Raw genomic sequence first — 23093 nt, forward strand, 5'->3', positions numbered from 1 at the left:
CTACAATATATCAATGAGCAGTAAATGGTGTTTTATTAAAAGCATCCTCCTGGTGAACTGCCTATGCAATATGCATTCTGAGCTAAATGAAGCCCCCCTTACACCACCCTGACAGCATCAAGGGACCTTTAAGTGGGTGTAAATTACATTTATACCTATTTTAAGGCTCCTTACACTGCCAGAGCAATATAATGGGGCCTTAGTGTAACTGAGAATCAGACCTACTTTGTACAGTAAAATAGATAAAAGCACTACACTGTAATATTTGCTCTTTAATATATTTTTGGGTGTGCTGTATCTTTTTTTCTCACAGACAGCCAGATTTCGCCTGGCTTTTATGTAGGCTGAGTGGAGAAATGCAGAAGGGAACTACTACCCCACTACTTAACGAAGTCTACATAAGTGCTAAGCAGAATTGCACTGGAGAATATATTAGAAATGGCAGTTTGGATACTCTCCTTATATTATCTTAATGTTGCTTTGTCTAGACTTGTTGTAAATGTCTTGAGTGATGGGGTCTCTACCATTTCCGTTGTGACTCTAATCCATAGCCTAATAAACCTCATTATTCAGAACTAACTTCCCAACAGTCATTTGAAAATGCCAATTTGCTCAGTTTCAACCCATTATTCCTAGTTATACCCCTTCAGCCTAGAGAAAGCAATTCCTTTCCTTACTTAATGACAGGTTTCAGAGTAGCAGCCGTGTTAGTCTGTATTCTCAAAAAGAAAAGGAATTTATTTGAGCATAAGCTTACGTCAGCTACAGCTCACTTCATCGGATGCATTCAGTGGAAAATACAATGTGGAGATTTATATACATAGAGATCATGAAACAATGGGTGTTACCATACACACTGTAACCAGAGTGATCATGCTATTACAGCTCACCTTAAGTGATCACTCTGGTTACAGTGTGTATGGTAACACCCATTGTTTCATGTTCTCTATGTATATATATCTCCCCACTGTATTTTCCACTGAATGCATCCGATGAAGTGAGCTGTAGCTCATGAAAGCTTATGCTCAAATAAATTTGTTAGTCTCTAAGGTGCCACAAGTACTCCTTTTCTTTCCTTACTTGCAACCTTTCAATCTCTTTGCCAATGGCTATGTGGGAGTCTTAATTGAGAGTTTTCAGAGGAACAGCCGTGTTAGTCTGTATTCGCAAAAAGAAAAGGAGTACTTGTGGCACCTGAGAGACTAACCAATTTATTTGAGCATGAGCTTTCGTGAGCTGAGCTGTAGCTCACGAAAGCTCATGCTCAAATAAATTGGTTAGTCTCTAAGGTGCCACAAGTACTCCTTTTAATTGAGAGTGATGTCGTCAGCACAACCAGTGTGCAGCACATCACCTTGCAAAATAAATGACCCAAGAGCAGAGTCATGCAAAATTACAGATGCACACACACACACACACTTACTTACTTACTTAAAGACTCCATAAAATAAAGGCCCAGAGAAACCTTAAAGATTTTCACATGACCATTCTGAACACTCAATAACATATGCACATACAAATGGTAGCCAGTCAAACCTCACTTCCTATCAAAAACTCAATAGGATACAGCGGTGATGTCTCATTTTACTGAGATTTCATTACTATAATATAGTATTCAGATCATTGACGCCACCATAAAACATTACAGGTTAAGCGACTACCCACTTTTCAAATAAATGAACACTGTATTTTGTGATGCAATATCCTGTTATATTTTACTTTCATTATGTATTAAATGCCAACAGTGAAGTTAGCACTGCACAGTACACAAACTAAAGATAGTCCAGGCCCTACAACATGTGTAATCTTTTATCTGTAATTGCTCATTCATAAAAATGTAATCATTTGTCATACACCTTCTAGTTATTAATGCAGACTGAGCATGTCCTAGTGTAGATGTGGTTTTATATGTATATATAAAGACTGTAACAGTCTGGCAGCATTTGCCTGAAATGCTAGCAAGTTCTGATCCTATTTGGAAAGGATATGGTGAATTCTGATGGATTATTCTAGCAGTTGATTCATTAACCCAGCTGGAGGTGGAAGTGGGTTTCTGGAAAGAGATGGTCTAGGGTATAAGCTGCATAATTCTGATGGAAGAACCCTTGAAGCAGCAAAGCCTGGGGAAAGCTAATCTTTGCTATGTTATTGTTTTTTCCTTTATTAATAAAGCCAAATCCCAGGAACTGGTAGAACTTGGATGTTGCATAGTGTGTCGATCTCTTTGTAGAGCAGGTAGAAGAAGGCATCGGTTAACACAAATGCATTACTGTATAAAGAAAAATATGTCATTTGGTGAAGAGGACTAAAGATACCGTAGAAACACTAAGTGCTAGATTGCACTGAGTCTATTATAGAGAACTCTGTGGAGGTACTGTAAGTAAAGAAATGTCACATGTTAAAAAGGTGAAGAAAAGGCATATTTTTAGAAGAGAAAATAAATAATGTCATGAATTAAATCATAAATAAGGCCTTTTCTATACTTCCTGGGTAAGCTGCCTAAATTACACTACTCCAACTATGTGAATAATGTAGCTGGAGTTGATGTAGCTTACGTCGATTTACTGCAGTGTCTATACCACACTGCATTGGTGGGAGGTGCTCTCCCTTTGAGTTACCTTACTCCTCTCGTTCCGGTGAAGTATTGGAGTCGACCAGAGAGCGCTCTGCAGTCAAGTTAGTGGGTCTTCACTAGACCCTCTAAATCAACCCCCACTGCATCGATCACAGCAGCGTCAATCCCCGAAAAGTGTAGACATGGCCTAAGTCTGTCAGATACAATGGCGTTTGAGTTTTAGAATGCAATGAAATTAAAACACTACTTCTGTTAGAATTGAACAATGACTGTAGAAGCAAGGCGTCAGAGAGCTCTAATCCTATTATATCTAATGACCACAGTGTCTCTTTCTGCATGCACAATGAGTTTACACACAGGAATATAAATTAAAGGACACTGCAGTTCTTCATGCTTTCCCCAGTACAACATAAGGGACTAAATTCTGCTTTTCGAAATGCATGCACAAGCACAACTTTTGATAAGAAAGAGGGTCGTAGGGTTGAGACACTAGCTTGGGACTCAGGAGAGCTGAATTAAGTTCATGCCTCTGCAACTGAGACTTCCTGTCTTACCTTGGGCAAGTCACTTAATTTGTCTGTGTCCCAGTTCCCCATCTGTTAGAGGATAATAATATTTCCTTTTTCTCACTATTTGTTTGTCTTTCTTCTGTGGGCCTGATCCAAAGCAAAGTGAAGTAAAAAACTCCCACTGACTTTAATGGGCTTTGGATCAGGCCCTTCGACTGTATGCTCTTTAGAGCAGGGACTGTTGCTTATGCTGTGTAAGTATAGTGCTTAAAACAATGGGCCCTGATCTAAATTAGAATCTCATAAGAACATAAAAATGGCCATACTGGATCAGACCAATGGTCCATCTTGCCCTACATATGTCTTCCAACAGTGACTACTGCCTACTGCATCAGAAAGAGTGAACAGAACAGGGCAATTTATCAAGTGATCCACCCCCTGTTGTCCAGTCCCATCTTCCGGCAGTCAGAGGTTTAGAGACACCCAGAGCATGGGATTGCATCCTTGGCCATCTTGGCTAATAGCTATTAATGAACCTATCTTCCATGGAATAACTAATTATTTTTTTAACCCAGTTCTGCATTGGGCCTTCACAACTTTCCCTGGCAACAAATTCCACAGGCTGACTGTGCATTGTGTGAAGAAGTACTTCCTTCTGGTTTGTTTTAAATTTGCTGCCAGTAAATTTCATTGGGTGATCCCTGTTTCATGTGTTATGTGAAGGGGCAAATAAAATGTCCTTATTCACTTTTGCCACACCATTCATGATTTTATTGTCTTCTAACATACATCCTCAGACATCTCTTTTCCAAGCTAAACAGTCCAAGTCTTTTTAATCTTTCCTCATATGGATGCTGTTCCATACCTCTAATAATTTTTGTTGTCCTTCTCACTACTTTTCCCAATTCTAATATATCTTTTTTGAGGTGGTGTGACCAGAACTGCATTCAGTATTCCAGAACATTTATGACTATGTTGAACAGCACTGGTCCCAGTACAGGTCCTTGGGGGACCCTGCTATTTATCTCTTTCCACTGTGAAGATTAATTGTTTATTCATACTCTTTGTTCCCTACGTTTTAACGATTTACTGATCCATGAGAGGACCTTCCCTTTTATCCCATGACTCCTTATTTTGCTTAAGAGCCTTTGGTGAGGGACCTTGTCAAAGGCTTTCTGAAAGTCCAACTACACTATATCCACTGGATCACCACTATATCCACTGGATCACCCTTGCCACGTTTGTTGATCCCCTCAGAGAATTCTAACAGATTGGTGAGGTGTGATTTCCTTTTACAAAAGCTGTGTTGACTTTTCCCCAACATAGCATTTTCATCTGTGTGTCTGATAATTCTGTTCTTTGCTATAGTTTCAAACAATTTGCCTGCAACTGAAGCTTACTGGCCTATAATTGCTAAGATCGCTTCTGGAGCCTTTAAAAAAAATTGGTGTCACATTAGCTATCCTTCAGTCATCTGATTCAGAGTCTGTCTCAAGCAATAGGTTACATTGCTATTACACTACCACAGTTAGTTCTGCAATTTCGTATGTGAGCTCCTTCAGAACTCTTCGGTGAATAAGTCCTGGTGACTTATTACTATTTAGTTTATCAATTGTTCTAAAACCTCCTTTATGAACACCTCAATCTGAGACCATCAGATTTGTCACCTAAAAAGAATGGCTCAGGTGTGGAAATTGCCTTCACAATTTGTAGTGAAGAAGTATCTCTGTAGTGAAGACTGATACAAAGAATTCATGTAATTTCTGTGCAAAGGCCTTATCTTCCTTGAGAGCTTCTTCAGCCCCTTGATTGTCCAGTGACCCCACTGATGGTTTGGCAGGCTTCTCGCTTCTGATATGCTTTAAAAAGTTGCTGTTAGTTGCTATGTCTTTTGCTAGTTGCTCTTCAAATTCTTGTTTGGCCCGCTTAGTTATACGTTTACATTTGACTCGCCAGAGTTTATGCACCTTTCTGTTTTCATCACTAGGATTTGACTTCCAATTTTTAAAGGATGTCTTTTTGTCTCTAACTGCCTCTTCTACTCTGTTGTTTTGCCATGGGGACATTTTTTTGGCCCTCTTACTTTTATTTTATTTATTTATTTATTTATTTGTGGTATCTTTAGTTTAATCCTCCATTATGGTATTTTTTAAACATTTCCATGCAACTTGCAGGCATTTCACTTTTGTGACTGTTCTTTTTACTTTCCACTTAACAAGCTTCCTCATTTTTGTGCAGTTCTCCTTTCTGAAGTTAAATGCTACTGTGGTGGGTTTCTTTGGTATTCCCCCCATTTTCCACAAGGACGTGAAATTTAATTAAATACGTTACTGAGTGATTCAACTATATTCACCTCTTGAACTAGATCTTGTGCACCATTTAAGACTATATCAAGAATAGCATCTCCCTTTGTGCATTCCAGGACTAGCTTCTCTGTGAAGCAGTCATTAATCGTGCTAGAAATTTTATCTCTGCATCCTGTCCTAAGATAACCTGTTCCTAGTCAAAAAGAGGATAATTGAAATCCCTGGTATTATTGGGTTTTCTATTTTTGTAGCCTCTCTCCCTGAGCATTTCACAATTACCATTACCATCATGGTCAGTAGTACATTCCTACTGCTATACTCTTATTATTCAACATAGAATTTCTATCCATTGAGATTTTATGGTACTGTTTGATTCATTTAAGATTTTTTACTATAATTGATTCTATGCTTTCTTTCACATATAGTACCACTCACCCACCAGCACATCGTACTCTGTCATTCCTGTATATTTTGTACCTTGGTATTACTGTGTTATTTACTATAATTGTTCCACCAATGATGCCTCTTGTATCAATATCCTCATTTAATACTAGGCACTCAAGTCCACCCATCTTAGTATTTAGACTTCTTGCATTTGTATACAAATACTTACAAAATTTGTCAATGTTTCGTTGTCTGCCTTCATGTGAATTGGACTCTTTTTCATTTGACTGTTTCTCTTCAGTTCCTACCTCTATCTTATCAACTTCTAGCCTCTCCTCTTTACTAGGATACAGAGTATCTCCTTTAATAAATCCTCCCCTAAGGGATATGTCTATCCAAACTGTGTGCTCCTCCACACCTGTTGGCTTTCTCCCCTCCCTTAGTTTAAAAACTCCTCTATGACCTTTTTAATTTTCCGTTCCAGCAATCTGGTTCCATTTTGGTTTAGGTGGTGCCCATCCTTCCTGTATAAGTATCTCCTTTCCCCAAAGCTTCCCTAGTTCCTAGTAAATCTAATCCCTCCTCTGAACACCATCGTCTCATTACATGTTGAGATCCTGCAGCAGTTCTGCCTGTCTAACTGGCCCTGTGCATGGAACTGGAAGCATTTCAGAGAACTCTACAATGGAGGTTCTGGATCTTTAATATATGCGGATATATACCTAAAGGCAGAATTTGGCAAACAAATTATTTAGATATAAATGGGAACTGTACTAGACATTATGAAAACAAAAATATGAAGTGTATTTTTTTCCTTTTCATTTTTACTCAGTCTTTATCCGATTACAAATTAATTACAAAAGTATTTAACAATTTTGGTGAAACATGTACATAAAAATGACAAGGGGAAAAAAAGAAAGAAAATCTACCATTTACATTAAAATAGTGCCACAAAGGAGTTAAAAAAAAGAGTGCCATAATCACTGAAATAGAAGAGAAGTCACGAGAAAGAACTGGGAGAGAAATCCGCTGAGTCTGGGGAGAGAGGGAGAGAGACTGTAAGGTGAAGTGTTGTGCAAAACTGCCCTTTTTCATGTCTAAATGATTTGCCAGAGTGAACAGTTTTGACAAAATTACCTCATTCCGTTAAATAGCAATAGTCATGGGTTTCTTCATTTAAAAAAACCAGAACAACAATTTAATTCTCTTATCGTGCTCACTGACTCTTTGCCCCTTAGCTGGTTGCTTTGCACTTCTGTGGAATAGTCCTATCAGGTACCAGGTGCAATATTCTTAGTATGGCTGTATCTAATGTGATCCTGATCCTGGAAACACTTAGGCACATGCCTAACTTTATGCATATAAATAGTTCCACTGAACTTAATGTGATCTGTATCATGCTTCAGGATGCAAACTAATTATCTGAAGAGTAATTAGGAATTTTCCCAATTAGGCAGGTGTGAGGTGTGGTATATGTTTTAGTTTTGTTCTTCTTCTGATGCACCAGGAAATGGCTACTTCCAGAAGCTAGATCCTACGCTTCCTGTAAAGTGACAGGTTTCAGAGTAGCAGCCGTGTTAGTCTGTATTCGCAAAAAGAAAAGGAGTACTTGTGGCACCTTAGAGACTAACACATTTATTTGAGCATAAGTTGCACCCGATGAAGTGAGGTGTAGCTCACGAAAGCTTATGCTCAAATAAATTTGTTAGTCTCTAGGGTGCCAAAAGTACTCCTTTTCTTTTTACTGTAAAGTGCCATCGTTCTGATTCAGTGTGACAAATCCTATGTTCCTACAAGGGTGACATTTCATTTATCTTTTTCTTTGAGCACTTCTCTTCCGTTCCTCTATTGGTGCTGACTGAGTCACAGAAGAATATGGTTCAGAAAGAAATCACCAGAGTAATTGCATGTCAGCACTCACTGGAAGACTTGCTAAGGTGGGTGTTTGTGCAGAAGGAAGGAGGACATCTAATAAGATGATTCCTTTACCAAAAGAGCTGTTATGAATACACTATATCTAGAGTGCAGGATCACAATTATAATTCCCCTTATTTCTTTTTTCCCTTTGTGTGTATGTCTGTGGCACATCCTACTGCTGTCATGTAATCCCACCATCAGGGGTTTTCATGAGTCTTTCCTGTGGTTTGGATCAGAAGTTCCTAAGAACTTAAGCTGTAATAAACCTGGAATCCTGCCTCCCTAGAGGAAACCTCAAAAGGAGGTCAGTGGCAATAACACAGATGTAGAGATGGACGCCTCCTAGGGTGTTAGCTGGCACATGGGAGTGTAAATTAGTAGTGGCTGTGTCTCTAACATAACAGTACAGCATTTATATAATTGCATGTTGGTTACTGAGTCTCCCAGGGTTGACTGTGAGCCAGAAGGGGAGTAATTAAATGGTGACCTTTATTTTATTTTTTAATATCTAAATGTCAAAAGCATCATCATTTAAGTTGAGAAATCTTCTGAAAAGCCAGAAAGAAACCCAGAGAGTCATTTAGAAACCATATGATATTTGTTGTATTCTTTTCCAGGTTGCAAATCAAATCCATGTGGTCAGTTCGGGTGCCCTTTAGGGTCTTAGAGTGCTCAGACACTGGTTAGTCCAGTTTCTTGCTAACAATATTATAGTTTTCAGAGTAGCAGCCGTGTTAGTCTGTATTAGCAAAAAGAAAAGGAGTACTTGTGGCACCTTAGAGACTAACCAATTTATTTGAGCATAAGCTTTCGTGAGCATCCGATGAAGTGAGCTGTAGCTCACGAAAGCTTATGCTCAGATAAATTGGTTAGTCTCTAAGGTGCCACAAGTACTCCTTTTCTTTTTGCGAATATTATAGTTGTAGTTGCTAAGTAGACAAAGGTCATTGATGGTTCTGCAGACCTCCTGTGCATGAGACGGTACAGTAGCACAAAGCAATGTCAGGACTCTGAGCTGCAAAGACAGTAACTAATAGGGGTCAGCGCAGATCACAGCTTAAGATCAGAATGTTCCCATCCCAGATGGTGTAGAAAGCAGATCCAAAAATAAGCATTAAATGCTTGATTCAGTTCAGCTTTTCTGTTAAATAACATAAATCCTGCAGTGACTTTAGCTTGCATGTGCATGTCTGATTATATTAAACTTGCTAACAGCACGACTAATCATTTTGCTAACAACTAATTGCAATTCACTTTAAGTTTAGCATGCATTATTGAAGCACAGAATTGTCCAGTTATACTGAAAGGAGAAGAGACAGTTGGTATGATTTTGATGAGGACGCAACTTTACTAGTAGTTGTCTGGTTCTACCTGGCAGATAATAGTGTACAGTGCAGGTTACTCCATGTTCATTCAGTAACTACCCAGGGGTCTTCTGCCAGCCCTGCTCTTTTTCCAGGTTGCCCAGAAAACCCATTGCTGGGACCTTACCATCCCCCCCCTATACAAGGGTTAAGGTGGGCTATAAGAAAGAGGGGTTGGCTCCCTGCTGTACCAGTCATAGGGGCCCCAACTCCCACCCCATTCTACTCCTTTAACCAACCCCTCCTTTTTTAAGTCTTTTACCAAGCCATATATCTGCTCTCTGTATTCCCTTCCCTATGGAGTGCCTGCACTGGACGTCCACCCCACACTTTCATAATGAGTTGCGACATCACAGCCTAACTCCCATCCCTACTCACCATAACAAAGCCCTTCCCGAACCCGCTGTGGGGAAGGCAAAAAAAGCCCCCACTCCACCTAGGCCAATCCAGTGGTGGGGGAAAAATTCCTTCCCAGCCCCCCTAGAAAGGAGTGGCTAGCACGCTGGTGGTCGGGAGAAAATTCCTCCCCAGCCTCCTTAGAAAGGAATGGCTAGTGCACTGGTGCTGGGGGGAAAATTCCTTCCCAGCCCCCCTAGAAAGGAATGGCCAGCGTGATGTCCACAGCAGGTCCTTACCAAACCCGGTATTTTGCTACCTCAAAGGGGTGGAGGTTGGATGCTGCTTGGCCTGGTCCAAATTAAAAGGGCTTCTCTCACCGGGCTTCCCTCTTTTGATCTCCCCAGCCCTTCTGGTCCCTGGGGCTGAGTCAGTGTCCCCATGCTGACCCACCCTTCCCCTTTTGCAGCAGCTTCTGAGCCTTGCTCCTCTTCCCTGGCAAGCCAGACAACAGCCACAAAGTGAACCGTGGTCATTCTGTTGGGTTAGAGTTTTGGCTTGTTTATTTTCCATCTGTACTGTTAAATGTGAGGCTAGTTTAAATGTAAACCTGTCAAAAATGTTGCTTATAGATAACAGGTCAGCTTCTCTGCTAGTGTAAACTATCGACTTCAAGGTTTCTATGCCAATTTACACCAACTGAGGATCTGGCCCAGTGATTCTGGACCAAGATTTTCAAATGACTAATGAATCTGGGTGTCTTTTTTTTCCAGTGCCTCACTTCACATACCTTAAAAGGGCCTGATTTTTTAGAGAGTGCCCTTAACCTACTGGGACTAGATTTTCAAAAGAACTCACCTTCCAGCAGCTCCTATGGACTTCAGGGTTGAGTTGCTGGTTGCTTAACACTTCTGGCCACTTATTTACGTAACTTGGGAGCCTACCTTCAGGCATACATTTTTTTTTTATTTTATTTTATTTTTTTTACAGATCTTAGCCTGCATTTCTACGGTAAAATACTTCCCAACTCACACAAAGCCTGATTAATCAAGCTTGGTGTGGCAAACTACGCCTTTTTCGAATGGGTTGATGTGGAATTCAGCTTCCCAACCTACAGGCAAAGTGTAGTGCAGTTGGTAGTCCAGTCTATGAACTGCAATAGCTGCCCTAGTCCCTACATGTGCCTCTGCATCGTCACTTATCTGGAGCTAGTGTAGCACTCTTGCCTCCAGAAAACAGAGATGTGGATGCCCCACCTCAAGGCCACGCAAGTGAGGGTTGAAGACACATTGAATAACTACATTATCTGTCTAATCTATCACACCCCCTAGGTTTCCCTACATTGTTATGAATAAATGGGGCCCATTAGAGCTCATCAAAAATGTCAATTATTTTTTGCAGGATATTTAAAAAAATATTTTTTCAAACTGTTTTGATTTTGCATCAAAAAAATTGAAACCAAAAACCAAAATATGCTCTGGTTTTTGAAAGTCATTTTGGTAGTCTTTCTGTGTTTAAAAATATTTTCAGTAATTTGGGTAAAATATTCAGTTTTTAAAAAACAAAACCCCAAATTTCTTACTAAAAACAAATCATTTTTAAACAAGAAAATTTGGGTTTTCATTTTTTCTTTGACAAATCTTAAATTTTCAACCAAAAAGATGTTTTTAAACTTAATTCAACAGGAGTACTCAAGTGTTCGAAGTTAAGCCTTTGCTTAAGTGCTTTGCTAGATCAGGGCGGGAGTGCATCTTGCAAGATAGAGCCGTACTCAGTTTAGGCTTGCAAATGTATATCTCAAAGAAAATCATGGATACTCATTTATGTCAAAACATCAGGGCAACAGCTAATCTGATTAACATAACAGTCAAGACTGACTTTTTTATGCAATCAAATTAAAATGGTCATCTTGTCTATTCATGGATGCTTATACAGAATTGTTCCTTTCAGGATCTTTTCATGTAATTTGTCTTATCCTGACTTAAATGAATCAAGCAATGAGGCTTCTACCCCATGACTTGGAAGCTTCCATTATATTCCTCTGTAGTACATAGTTATTTGTAGTGTTGTTGGATCCATGTTGGTCCCAGGATGTATTCATGTAACATCCCTGCAAACTTTCTCATTTTAAAAAATAAATATGGCAACAGAAAAAAATGAAATGGTGAGCACATAGACTTTTATTTTAAAGTATTTTCTGGCTCTGCATTTATTTGTAATAAAATCAAATGAAACCATTTTCTTATTGTATATAATAAATTGACTGCATATTAGCAGTTGATAGCTATTGCCTCAGTTGTGCTCTGTGAGGCATTTAAAAGATTACTAAAGTCAGAGACATTAACTCTGCTACTTTCACTCTTTTCTCCAACTGTGATGATCTTACAGACCTAATCTTTCTAGTGTATCCTCTCTCTTCTGAACTTCTCTGTAAAATATAACTGAACTATTTCTGCTGTCTAAAAGTTTCTTTTGTGGTGATGTGAAATTGTAACATTTATCAAGTGTCAGAGTAACAGCCGTGTTAGTCTGTATTCGCAAAAAGAAAAGGAGTACTTGTGGCACCTTAGAAACTAACAATTTATTTGAGCATAAGCTTTCATGAGCTACAGCTCACTTCATCGGTTGCATACTGTGGAAAATACATAAGATGTTTTTATACACACAAACCATGAAAAAATGGGTGTTTATCACTACAAAAGGTTTTCTCTCCCCCCCACCCTACTCTCCTGCTGGTAATAGCTTATCTAAAGTGATCACTCTCCTTACAATGTGTATGATAATCAAGGTGGGTCATTTCCAGCACAAATCCAGGGTTTAACAAGAACGTCTGAGGAACAGTGGGGGAGGGGGGGAATGAATAAACAAGGGGAAATAGGTTACTTTTTTATAATAACTCAACCATTCCCAGTCTCTATTCAAGCCTAAGTTAATTGTATCCAATTTGCAAATTAATTCCAATTCAGCAGTCTCTCGTTGGAGTCTGTTTTCGAAGTTTTTTTGTTGAAGGATAGTCACTTTGAGATCAGAAATCGAGTGACCAGAGAGATTGAAGTGTTCTCCGACTGGTTTATGAATGTTATAATTCTTGACATCTGATTTGTGTCCATTTATTCTTTTATGTAGAGACTGTTCGGTTTGACCAATGTACATGGCAGAGGGACATTGCTGGCACATGATGGCATATATCACATTGGTGGATGTGCAGGTGAACGAGCCTCTGATAGTGTGGCTGATGTTATTAGGCCCTGTGATGGTGTCCCCTGAATAGATATGTGGGCACAGTTGGCAACAGGCTTTGTTGCAAGGATAGGTTCCTGGGTTCGTGGTTCTGTTGTGTGGTATGTGGTTGCTGGTGAGTATTCGCTTCAGGTTGGGGGACTGTCTGTAGGCAAGGACTGTAGGCAAGCGCCCTCTACTCTGGGTTGCAGTCCAGGGCCCTGTGGAATGCAGCTATCTAGAGTACCTCCTGGAACAGCTGTGTGACAGCTACAACTCCCTGGGCTACTTTCCCATGGCCTCCTCCCAACACCTTCTTTATCCTCACCATAGGACCTTCCTCCTGGCGTCTGATAATGCTTGTACTCCTCAGTCCTCCAACAGTATGCATTCTCACTCTTAGCTCCTAGTGCCTCTTGCTCCCAGCTCCTTACATGCACACCACAAAACTGAAATGAGCTCCTTTTTAAATCCAGGTGCCCTGATTAGCCTGCCTTAATTGATTCTAGCAGCTTCTTGATTGGCTGCAGGTGTTCTAATCAGCCTGTCTGTCTTAATTGTCTCCGGAAGGTTCCTGATTGTTCTGGAACCTTCCCTGTTACCTTACCCAGGGAAAAGGGACCTACTTAACCTGGGGCTAATATATCTGCCTTCTATTACTCTCCTATAGCCATCTGGCCTGACCCTGTCACAATATATAGCATATTATTAAATGTTTTGTTTTAAAGTGTAGCTCTAGTCTGTGACAGAAGATCCAGAGTCTACTAATTTATATTTTATGGCAAGTGAAAATTGAGAAAAGGGTTTTTAAAAAAGATGCCTAGAGAAACCAGCCAAACCAAACAATCTGCCAAGAGCTGTACCTATGTTCAATAGTTATGAATTTGAAAGATGGCCATTATGTGTAATTAAAGTGTCTTCTAATCCTCAGTGGTCCATCTCCTAGAGAATACAGCTGTTCTCCAACTCTTCTGGTTTGTTTATATAGCTAGAGAAAGCTGGTTTGGAAAGCAAGGAGTAGCTAACTACCCTGAATCAAAGCAGGGTATAATTAGTGGACACACTAGATACAGTAGCATGCATTTGAGAGAAAACCTACACTTAAGGTGGTGTGTAGGGTATAGATGCTGCACTCCCAGGAAATCTAGGTATAAAGAGCAGTATAGACAGTAAGGCATGGTTGAATGAATTATATAACCTACACAGCTCTCTACACACCCAAGCAGTGCCTCTCACATCTACCCTGCTATTTTTACCAACGTAGTATTGTGTCCTGTTGCCTCCCATCTGCAGGAGGCATTCACTGTGGCATGTAGCACCTGTACTCTAGATGTGGCTATAAGTACTCTAGATGTGGCTTGTAAGCTATAAGACAGAGCCTGAGTCTAACTAGGAGCATCAGAGATGAGACTTGCTCCTCAGATCTGTAAGACATACCTTTCTTCTCTGTAACTGACCTAAGAGAGCCAACTTCACTGTGCTCTGTAAAGTATTCACAGGAGGTACTCTATGCCTGCTATTTCTTTCAGTTTAACAAGATTATTTCTCTGTGTTCAATAAGTTTTATTTTTAAAGAAGCTACTGCTGTGTGTTTCGTACACACCACCTCTAAAGAGATCAAAGTACTTCAGTCTCTAAGGGGAGTTAAAGAAGGCAAAAAGATTGTCCACAGCTTAAACAGCCACTCTTAAACTTGGTCAAAAGTACATGCAGGGAGGTGACCTCTCCCAGTGAGGTATGTTGCAAAAGCCTCTGGCAGGCACACACTGAAGACTCCTAGGAAGAGGCATAAATAGGAAAGACAGCAGATGACATGGGAAGCGTGCATATGTAAGTAATATACGCAGCCCCTGCCCCAACGTATGGCTCAAGCCTCCTTCCTGGTGCTTGCTACTTGGACAGTCTTCTCCCCTCTCCTTGCATGGGTCGGTCCTGCATTCTTTTTGTGGTGCTTGGTGCCTCCATCCAAGGTGACGCCTCACTGGGCCTGAGACACAAGGGATGGTGTCCCTTGGGAAAGTGAATAATGCTACAAATGGGCAAGAAGTATAAACCCACTATGTGAAAAAACAATAAAGTACATCACACATCCCAGTCAAGTGAATGACACCCAACATAACAGGGAACTTTATTGGAAGCAGGAAAATAGGATCTGGGGAAGGAAAGGGTTTGGGTTACCTAATGTATACTATACATTAACAAATCAACCAATTCCTCACCTCCTAACACTCATAACTCCCCAACCCTCCCTTGGGCCTTCCCCCAGTCAGACTGTATATGGAGGAGGAGTCTGGAGACAAGTGCTGAAGCATTGTGAATGCTAGCCAGCTTAAATTTTAAAAAGGGTCCTTTTATAGTGTCATTGCCCCTGCGTCCTCTCCTGGCTCACTGCTCTGGAGTCCGGTGAGGGTCTCAACTGGTTCTCAATAGCCAGCAGCAGGTCAGATCTCTGCCTCTTTGGATGCTGGTGTCTGCAGGGCTGGATCTGCCTGACCAATGCACTAGATACCATATCAGTTCAAAGGCTCTCTATGTGGGGAGGGCGAATTAATCAGAGACTCCTGAGCTGTTCTGTTTCATTCTCAGTCAGCTCCCAGGTCTGCAAACTCAAAGCTCAAAACTGAAACTAAAACTAGTCTGAGGAGCTGAGCAACCCCAACTCATCACTGGCCCAACAAACTGCTTGTCCATATCACCCCATGCACACACCTCCCCATTGGCCTCAGCAGGATTTGCTAGTCCATTCTTGCAAATGGAGTCAGGGGGCTCTGGTAGCCATTATTCTTGTTGTCCATAGGGTAGAACCCCTTAGAGGCTCAGGCCAAAGTTTTAGGAGCTGGCAAACTCCAACTAGGAGTTTGACTATATATATATATATGTCAGACAGATTTTCAGTGGGTATTATCTTAATTTATGGTATTTTCAAAGTGCATGTCACTGTAGCATCTAAGCACTGGACAGCAAAAATAGAACTGAGCATGCCAAAAGTGGCTATTTTTTCCCTCTCCCTATGTTCCCATTCCCCTTCACTCCTCCTCCATCTGCTTTCCCTGTCATTCTTTTGTCTTCTCTCCTCTTTCTCTCATAAGTCTTATGGTGAACAAGTCATAATGGAAGATGCTATTCCTGGGAGAAGGAAGGGAGTCTGATATTTAGGACTGAATAAGATCAGTTTCAGACTCAGCCTGAGTTCCTGAGGTGGTGAGTTCCATAGCTGAGGTCAAGCTGCTAAGAACAGTGTACCCCTTGGCCTTGAGAGCCTGATCCTGGGCCTGCCTAATTGCAGCATCCTTGTAAAATGTACTTGCTTTATTAGCCTATGGACAGATAGGTTGCTTCTGCCAGGAACTGGTTCTAGCTCATTAACCTGTAGATTAGGCCACAATGTAAATAAAACCCTTTTTCATAGCGTATAATAGGCTTAGAAGGATTAGATTTTTGTCTGCAAGTATAGGCAGACATTGACTTCACAGTACACATACAAACTGATGAAAAATATTTCCATTGATAATAATCAAAATTTACAGATAGGCAAAGAAAGAAAAATGCTGCTTGAGAACTTACCAGAGTTTGATTTAAGGATATTTACTTTGCATATTTTGACATGTAATATTGATAATTTATGTTTTAAATCTTTACCTTTCTGAATCAGAACACCCAGTCATTAAATATTATTGTCTAACCCCTCAGACCTTCCCACAACTGTGAACATTTAAGTTGATTAAAAAATTGATATTATTCATCAAAATGATAAAAAATAAAAATCTAACTCTGCCAAGCCTAAGAATAACCCTTCTAAGTTGGCCATGCCCATATCTGAGTTTGCACTCCTGCTTCCAGCATCTGCCAGAAGTTATATGCCTTTTAGAGCACGGCACGCACAGCACAGTACTAGATGGGTGAAGGGACAGAGATTGTGTTTACACTTCCTTTGCACCTTCCTTTATACTATGCAAAGCCTTGCACACCATTTTACATAAGTACAGAATTGAGTCCATTCTTTTTATAAGTAATTATCATGAAGGTAAGATATGGTTTGTGTAGTTTAAGGTCTAATATTATTGTGTTGACTATCTTGATATATGATGGTCAGATTTTCTGATAGAGGGCATTAGCCTAAATAGTGTACATTTACTTTTTTGTATGTGTGTATTGTATAATTTGTATTGTAAATCTGTTTTCAAAATATCACTAAGGGATTTAGAACCAGACCTTCAGCTGCTGCACACCAGTTTACAATCTGGCCCTTCATTTACAGAGTATATTGGTAGCTAAATTAAGATTTAGCATATATTGACTGAATTCTGGCACTATGTCCAATACATTATATTTGAAGAATCTGGGGAATTCTGGATCTTGCAGTGTTTGGACTATTTTCTGTACAGTCTTGTTGTTTTATCTGACTGTTTGCTGAGGTCTAAGTCAGTGGGAGTTTAACTGTATAAGGGTATGAAGTGAGTCAGGAGTTCAGGATTTGACTAGTTAAAAGAAAAAGGAAGCCCTGTTTGAGCAGAGACTTGTGATGAAAATCCAGAAAGGACTCCAAACTGATATGTGATAATATTCTCCAACTTCTGGTTTCCCTTCCTTTAATCTTTTCATCTCTATTTTGCTGTAGTTCTGCTCCTGTTCTTTTACATCCTTCCCAGTGAAATCAAAGTGAGAGTAATGTGCGATGTCAGGCAACTTTCTTTTTTTATGCAGCCTGGTAGGAGTCTTTAAAGACTTTAAAAAAAAATCAAATCCCCACATAAAATGGGGAAAGGGAAAGAAGTCCACAGACTGTCACTGTCTTTTTGAAAACATATACTGGTGTAGATTAAAGACAAAAAACAATATCAAAAAGTTATCACCAAGGGAAACCACTGTACAATATAATGTTAATCATTTTTTAAATTCTGCCCATTCTATAACGGTCATGATTATGGAGGTGGCAAGCTGTGCCAGGAATGGTAGGCTTCACCATCCAAAGTAACGCTGCATGCTTCCCTTTTGCCAAGGAGCTGAGTAAGGGGTTGTGTTTCATTATGTGTAATTCTTGTAGAGGCTTGTCCTGAGGGGGTGCAATATGGTAGCACCCCCAATGTGGGCCAGCAGTTAGACATCACAAGCTGATTATTTCTGACAGGGAACAAAATGACATAGGAACAGAAAATTCCTTATTTCCATACACTTTCTGATACCTTGATCACATCAAGGGCAGGGAGTCTGATTCAGATTTTTTGAATGGCTGTGAAGCAGTGGGTGCTTGTATAGAGGAGAGGTTTTATGATGTGGGAAGGCAATTTCCCAAGTTAGAGCATACATATTTTTCAATCCTCTTCCTTCAATTTACTCCCTATTACTGGAGAAACTTCTTTTCTTTCAGTTTAATTACCATATGAAGTCATTAGAGATTTCAGCGAAAACCAGTTTGTATTATGATCCCATTTCTTGGCAGAAATCCCAGCACAATACCTTTAAACTGTACATCTGAAAATGAGCCCTTCTGAACATTTACTGTACCATATGTAAACATCATCTTGGGTTTCTAACAAGCTGTCCACAATCTGCACTCTGACTTGTGACTTCCTTTCCATTCAGCACACATTTTTCTACAGCAGGCACAAGAAAGAAAAATAATCTGGCTCAAACAAGCATAACTTCAGCTCACCATTTGTTCAGTCTCTGTATTGATATCCTGATGCTACACAGGCTTTTCATAAGACCTCACTGAAGGTCAGATTCTTCTATCCTTATTCCATCTGGTCAATACCACCTGGTTAGGCTGGTGCAAGCTGTTTTACTTCTGCAGCCCTAACATGCTATGATAAGCTATGACCTACTAAAGTGCAAAGTTGCTTATCTTGCAATAGACATTCCTGTTTAACCAAGAAATCACGGGCTTTCTAATTATAGAAAGTTTCAGAGTAGCAGCCGTGTTAGTCTGTATTCGCAAAACGAAAAGTAGTTCTTGTGGCACCTTGGAGACTAACCAATTTATTTGAGCATACGCTTTCACGAAAGCTTATGCTCAAATAAATTGGTTAGTCTCCAAGGTGCCACAAGTCCTCCTTTTCTTTTTAATTATAGAAGGATAATCTAAATCAGGAACTAGCGTAAAAAGTTACTTTGACTACACTGTAAGGGTTTTCAGAGCTGCGCATGCTGTAGGGAACTTCATTTGCAGACAGATACTGGCTAGTGGCAGGGACCAGAAGGAACTGAATTATGCATTTAAAAGGGAAAAGAAAAATCACAGCACACTCAACAAGTTGCTAATGAGAAAGGAGAGTTCAGATTGTATCATGCAAGCACATCAGTAAGACTTTATTAGTGCAGGTGTGTACAACTTAAAACACTAATATTCTTTTACACTGCTTAATACTCATCATATAGAATGGCTGCATGCCTCATAAGCTATAATATGTTCCCACATAGATTGTGTAAGCAGCTATACCTCATAACTGTTTTGTTGCTGCTTGTGTAAAGCATTCATAGCCTATGTCCTCTCACCATTAATGGGTAAGCCAACCTACTGGTGCATAAATAAGAATAATTACTGAGATAGCCAGGCAAAACATACATGGAGTGAGCTGAATCTCACATTCCTGAAAACATTTCAGTCAGCTTGTTAACATAGTCAGCTCTATTATGGCAGACACTAGCCCTGATTAAGCTATGCTGTTGAGATTTATAGAGCTATTTTATGAGCAACAAAGAAAGCTTGAACATACATAAGAGCCAAAGAGAAGTACTAATCTATCAGTCATTACACAGAGACTTAGTTTACCATTTCAACCCCTGACCCCATGTGTCACAGTTCAGGGCATCTGCACCTGTATTCTCCCTCTGTGGTCCAGCAGGGCACCCACTCTCAGCTCCCATCTACTGAGCCCTCAGCATTCTTGGGCAGAGATCCAGACCTCTCTCCCTCCTGCTGCACACTTTCTGCAGGCTGCACACTTTTTGCAAGACAAATGGTCATTTAAGGACCAATATTTAGGTAGGGTGTTATATTATTTTACCAAGATTCTTTCTCAGAGGCAATATGACATTCCAGTCCTACCTAGGCAGTCACACTAAGTTGAAGATAGCAATTTTCTGTTCTTGATTAACAGTATTTGAACTATGCCACAGGACAGCAGGGCATCTCCCCAGCTTCCAAACACACACTCCCCCATCCAGCCTGCTTTAAATAAGCTTATTTTTCAAACATAAGCAAAGAAAGCCAAACACAAACAGTTCCTCAGCTCACCATTCTGAGCCAGCTCCTTTCTCCTTCTGGAGCACCAGCCCCAGGGATACCTTCCTGAGAACCTAGCCCTTTACTCCATGGCCCCACCACAGGAGTTAGCTCTACTCATCTCCAGGCACAGTCTGCCCTAATCACTCCACCTCTTCCTGCCCTCTGATAGGCCTTTATAGCCCCAGGTGTAGACCTTCTCTTTTACTTAGCTAAGCTGGGCCCACCTGCTCTGACACAGGGGCGCTGGGCCTGGTCTACTCAGGGGGACCAGCTACCCTGTGACAAACCACACATTACTTGGGGTTATTCATACCTGTTCATTGTGTGTGTTCTCTGCTCAGCAATCTATAGCTATTAACTCTGTAATTTATTCCTATTGTGGACAAATAGCTGAAGTCAAAAATAGTTTACCCCAACCAATCAACCCTCTGGCAATATGGTGTTAGCCAGTCTAATTACCGACAATCACTTGGACACCACAACCTCCCAGATGTCACATCAGCTGCTACCCATTCTGTGAAGAAGAACCCCAGAAAAAATGGAAAATACCTGTAAACGGCAAGGCAAATCTAACAATTATGGTAAAATCACACAAAACAGCCATGGCTAAATCAAAAGCAGTTAAAAAAAGATGGGTGTGGCTTGGGCATAATTTAAATGTCCAACTGTTATATGGGTTCTTTAGAACGGAGTCACAGCTTCGTAATTAATTGTGAACAATGGGGGCCGCTCAAATGTCACCCTGGTACCGTCCTTAAAATTATAGGAACAGAATCTATGCTACACTTGGCACAGCACAGAAGATACTTTAAGCCACCTTTGCACTTTCCATGTTCTGGATTACTCCAGGGACGGGTGCAACTATATCTTTATGTAATTCTATATTCTGATCACTCCCTCTCCTACTCCCAATATGCCCCTCCCACCCTCAGTTCTATTCCTAGCCCCACCCATCGCTTGCACCTACACTGAACACTAAGAGGAGGTGCAATATAGGGGCATATGCTTCCTCCCTTTTATGGTCCCTGTATGCTGCTAGAGCAATGTAAAAGGACCACAGCAGGAACCAGAATCTGGACCACAATGTATCATGAATGTTAATATTTATAAAATAGGCATTTTCTTACTGTGGGACACCTGCCATAGTTCTCTCTACTATTCATATAGCTTCCACTGACAATCTGTAAATAGGGTGGGAAGGCATCTCTTTCATTGCTAATTGCAACAGGTTTCATCCAATATGTGAACGGTTGCTAAAATATGTTCAAAGCCAAGTTACTTTGCTATTCACCCCAAAAATTTGCACATCTTAATTTCTAATATATTTAAATGGCAAAATATATCACTACTGTCATTGAATGACCTTGCTGGTTTCAAGATACTTTCAAAGTGCTTAACTGCAAAAAGTCCATACAAACATTTCTACACTGAACCAGAAACATTATTTCAACTTGGATCTTTTTTTGCTTTTACTACAGTCTCAACTAAAATTGCTGTTCACACTGTAGACTTCTAGGAGGAAATCACCTAGATTCTCTAGAGGAGATAAGAATCCTTGGGGACCAGGCCAGCCAGTGGTGATGCCTGCAGCATGGTTCATAACCCTACACAGTACTCATGTGGTGTATACTATTGTGGGAATGGGTCTCAAAGGTTTGGAAAACACATTGTGCTGCCCTCTGACTTGACGGAGCCAGTGTTATAACTCAGAGAACAAGATGATCATAAGTTCCCCAAGAGGTAATGTATATTACTGGCAGTAATGAGAAGAATCAGCCATATTCCTTAGAGACGGAGAATCCTCCATTTACCAGTCAAATTGAAAACAATGATTAAAGTTACCCCCAATCAAAACCCTCCAGTTATGACCTATTTCTCCAAAAGCTGCTACAGTACTTCAAGGAGTCTGATAAAGAAGGACAGTGGATCACTTTTAGAAGATAATGCCGAAGAGGATAGTAAAGACAATAATGAAGACAAAGAGGAGGAGTCCACATTGATCCTGTAAAGCACAGAAGATGGAATAATGAATTTAGAAATAATCCAATAACAAAAGAGATCCAGAACATAGAAAGGGAGTGGATTTAGTTTCTTGGGGAGACAATGAACAAAATGTTGGGAGCACTTTTTAAAAATAGAGTATTGCATTCGGAGTAACAGGTATAGTGCTACATACAGAATGCTTATTTAGGGTCGCGTCAAGTACCACCTTCCACCACAAGTGGTCCCAATAAAAACCATAATTGTATGTGTGTCTATAATTAAAATTAGTGCAATGTAATACATGCTTAAGATGTATCATACCCTGCAAAACATTTTGCTTATTGTGCCCACCAAAAAACTAGTGTTTTACGGCTGAGCCATTCTGTAAGCGAGCTTTCCACTTAGCAATACCCTACAGGATACATGGTGTCATGTGTAGTATGATCCGACAGTTTCACACCATTTATGCTTAGAGTGATGTGATTTGGTATACATCTATGCATAACACCGAGCTGATACATTCATGTAAAAATACTCTGGATGACCTGTGAAGATGACAAGCCATTATTATATTTTTAGCAAATTTTTAATGTTAATAAATGTCAAAAATGGTGTGAGGGGTATACAATGAAAGTAATATTAATTAGGCAATAAACTGCACTTAAATGTAATATATGCTCGGCCCTTTTTTAATGTAATTAACACCACAAATACCCTGCTCTAAAAGGAAAACCTGTGGCACATCTGAGCACACTATTCAGGAATTAATGCTGGTATTGATTACAATGAAAAGATCTTGCATTAGCCTGGATGCTGGTGTGTCAGGCATAACTAGAAAGTGGAACTAATCATACTGTAAACTAAGCTGGGCTCTCTTAAACTAAGCTCTCCCTTACATAGTTTGAGCTCATAGTGGATTAACTGACTCTTTATTTAGGATGGTCATTATAACACTGCTGGGTGATTCTCCATTAGATATATTCCCGACCCTGAGAAATTAAATGAACTTTTAGGATGCCCAGTATATTTTTCAGAGCAAACTATCTTTGAAGCTGCCCATTGGGACATAGAGCAAATATGTAATCCTAGACTCTTCTGAAGGTAATATTTACCAGCTGTATTATTCCTATGCATTTTACCAATTAATATGACAAGTATTAAATGGCCAGAATGGCTTGAGCCATATTCATGGGAAGTGGCTGAATCTCTTAAGCACCGTGCCTATACTCATAACATGGCAATAATTTGACTATTTGTACCTCCCCCTTATAC

The 23093-nt window shown here is 40.1% G+C and overlaps 1 long non-coding RNA gene across 1 annotated transcript in view; it reads right to left on the reverse strand.

The window, feature by feature from the left end:
- Positions 1-18388, reverse strand: part of LOC142071994 (uncharacterized) — a 41669-nt gene extending 23281 nt beyond the window's left edge. The window contains exon 1 of the long non-coding RNA XR_012668276.1: positions 18264-18388. This is a non-coding gene — a long non-coding RNA (uncharacterized LOC142071994). The remainder of the gene's footprint in view (positions 1-18263) is intronic.
- Between the last annotated feature and the right edge of the window lie 4705 nt (positions 18389-23093).

Source organism: Caretta caretta, chromosome 5 (genome assembly GCF_965140235.1).
Source record: "Caretta caretta isolate rCarCar2 chromosome 5, rCarCar1.hap1, whole genome shotgun sequence".
NCBI classification, from domain to species: Eukaryota; Metazoa; Chordata; order Testudines; family Cheloniidae; genus Caretta; species Caretta caretta.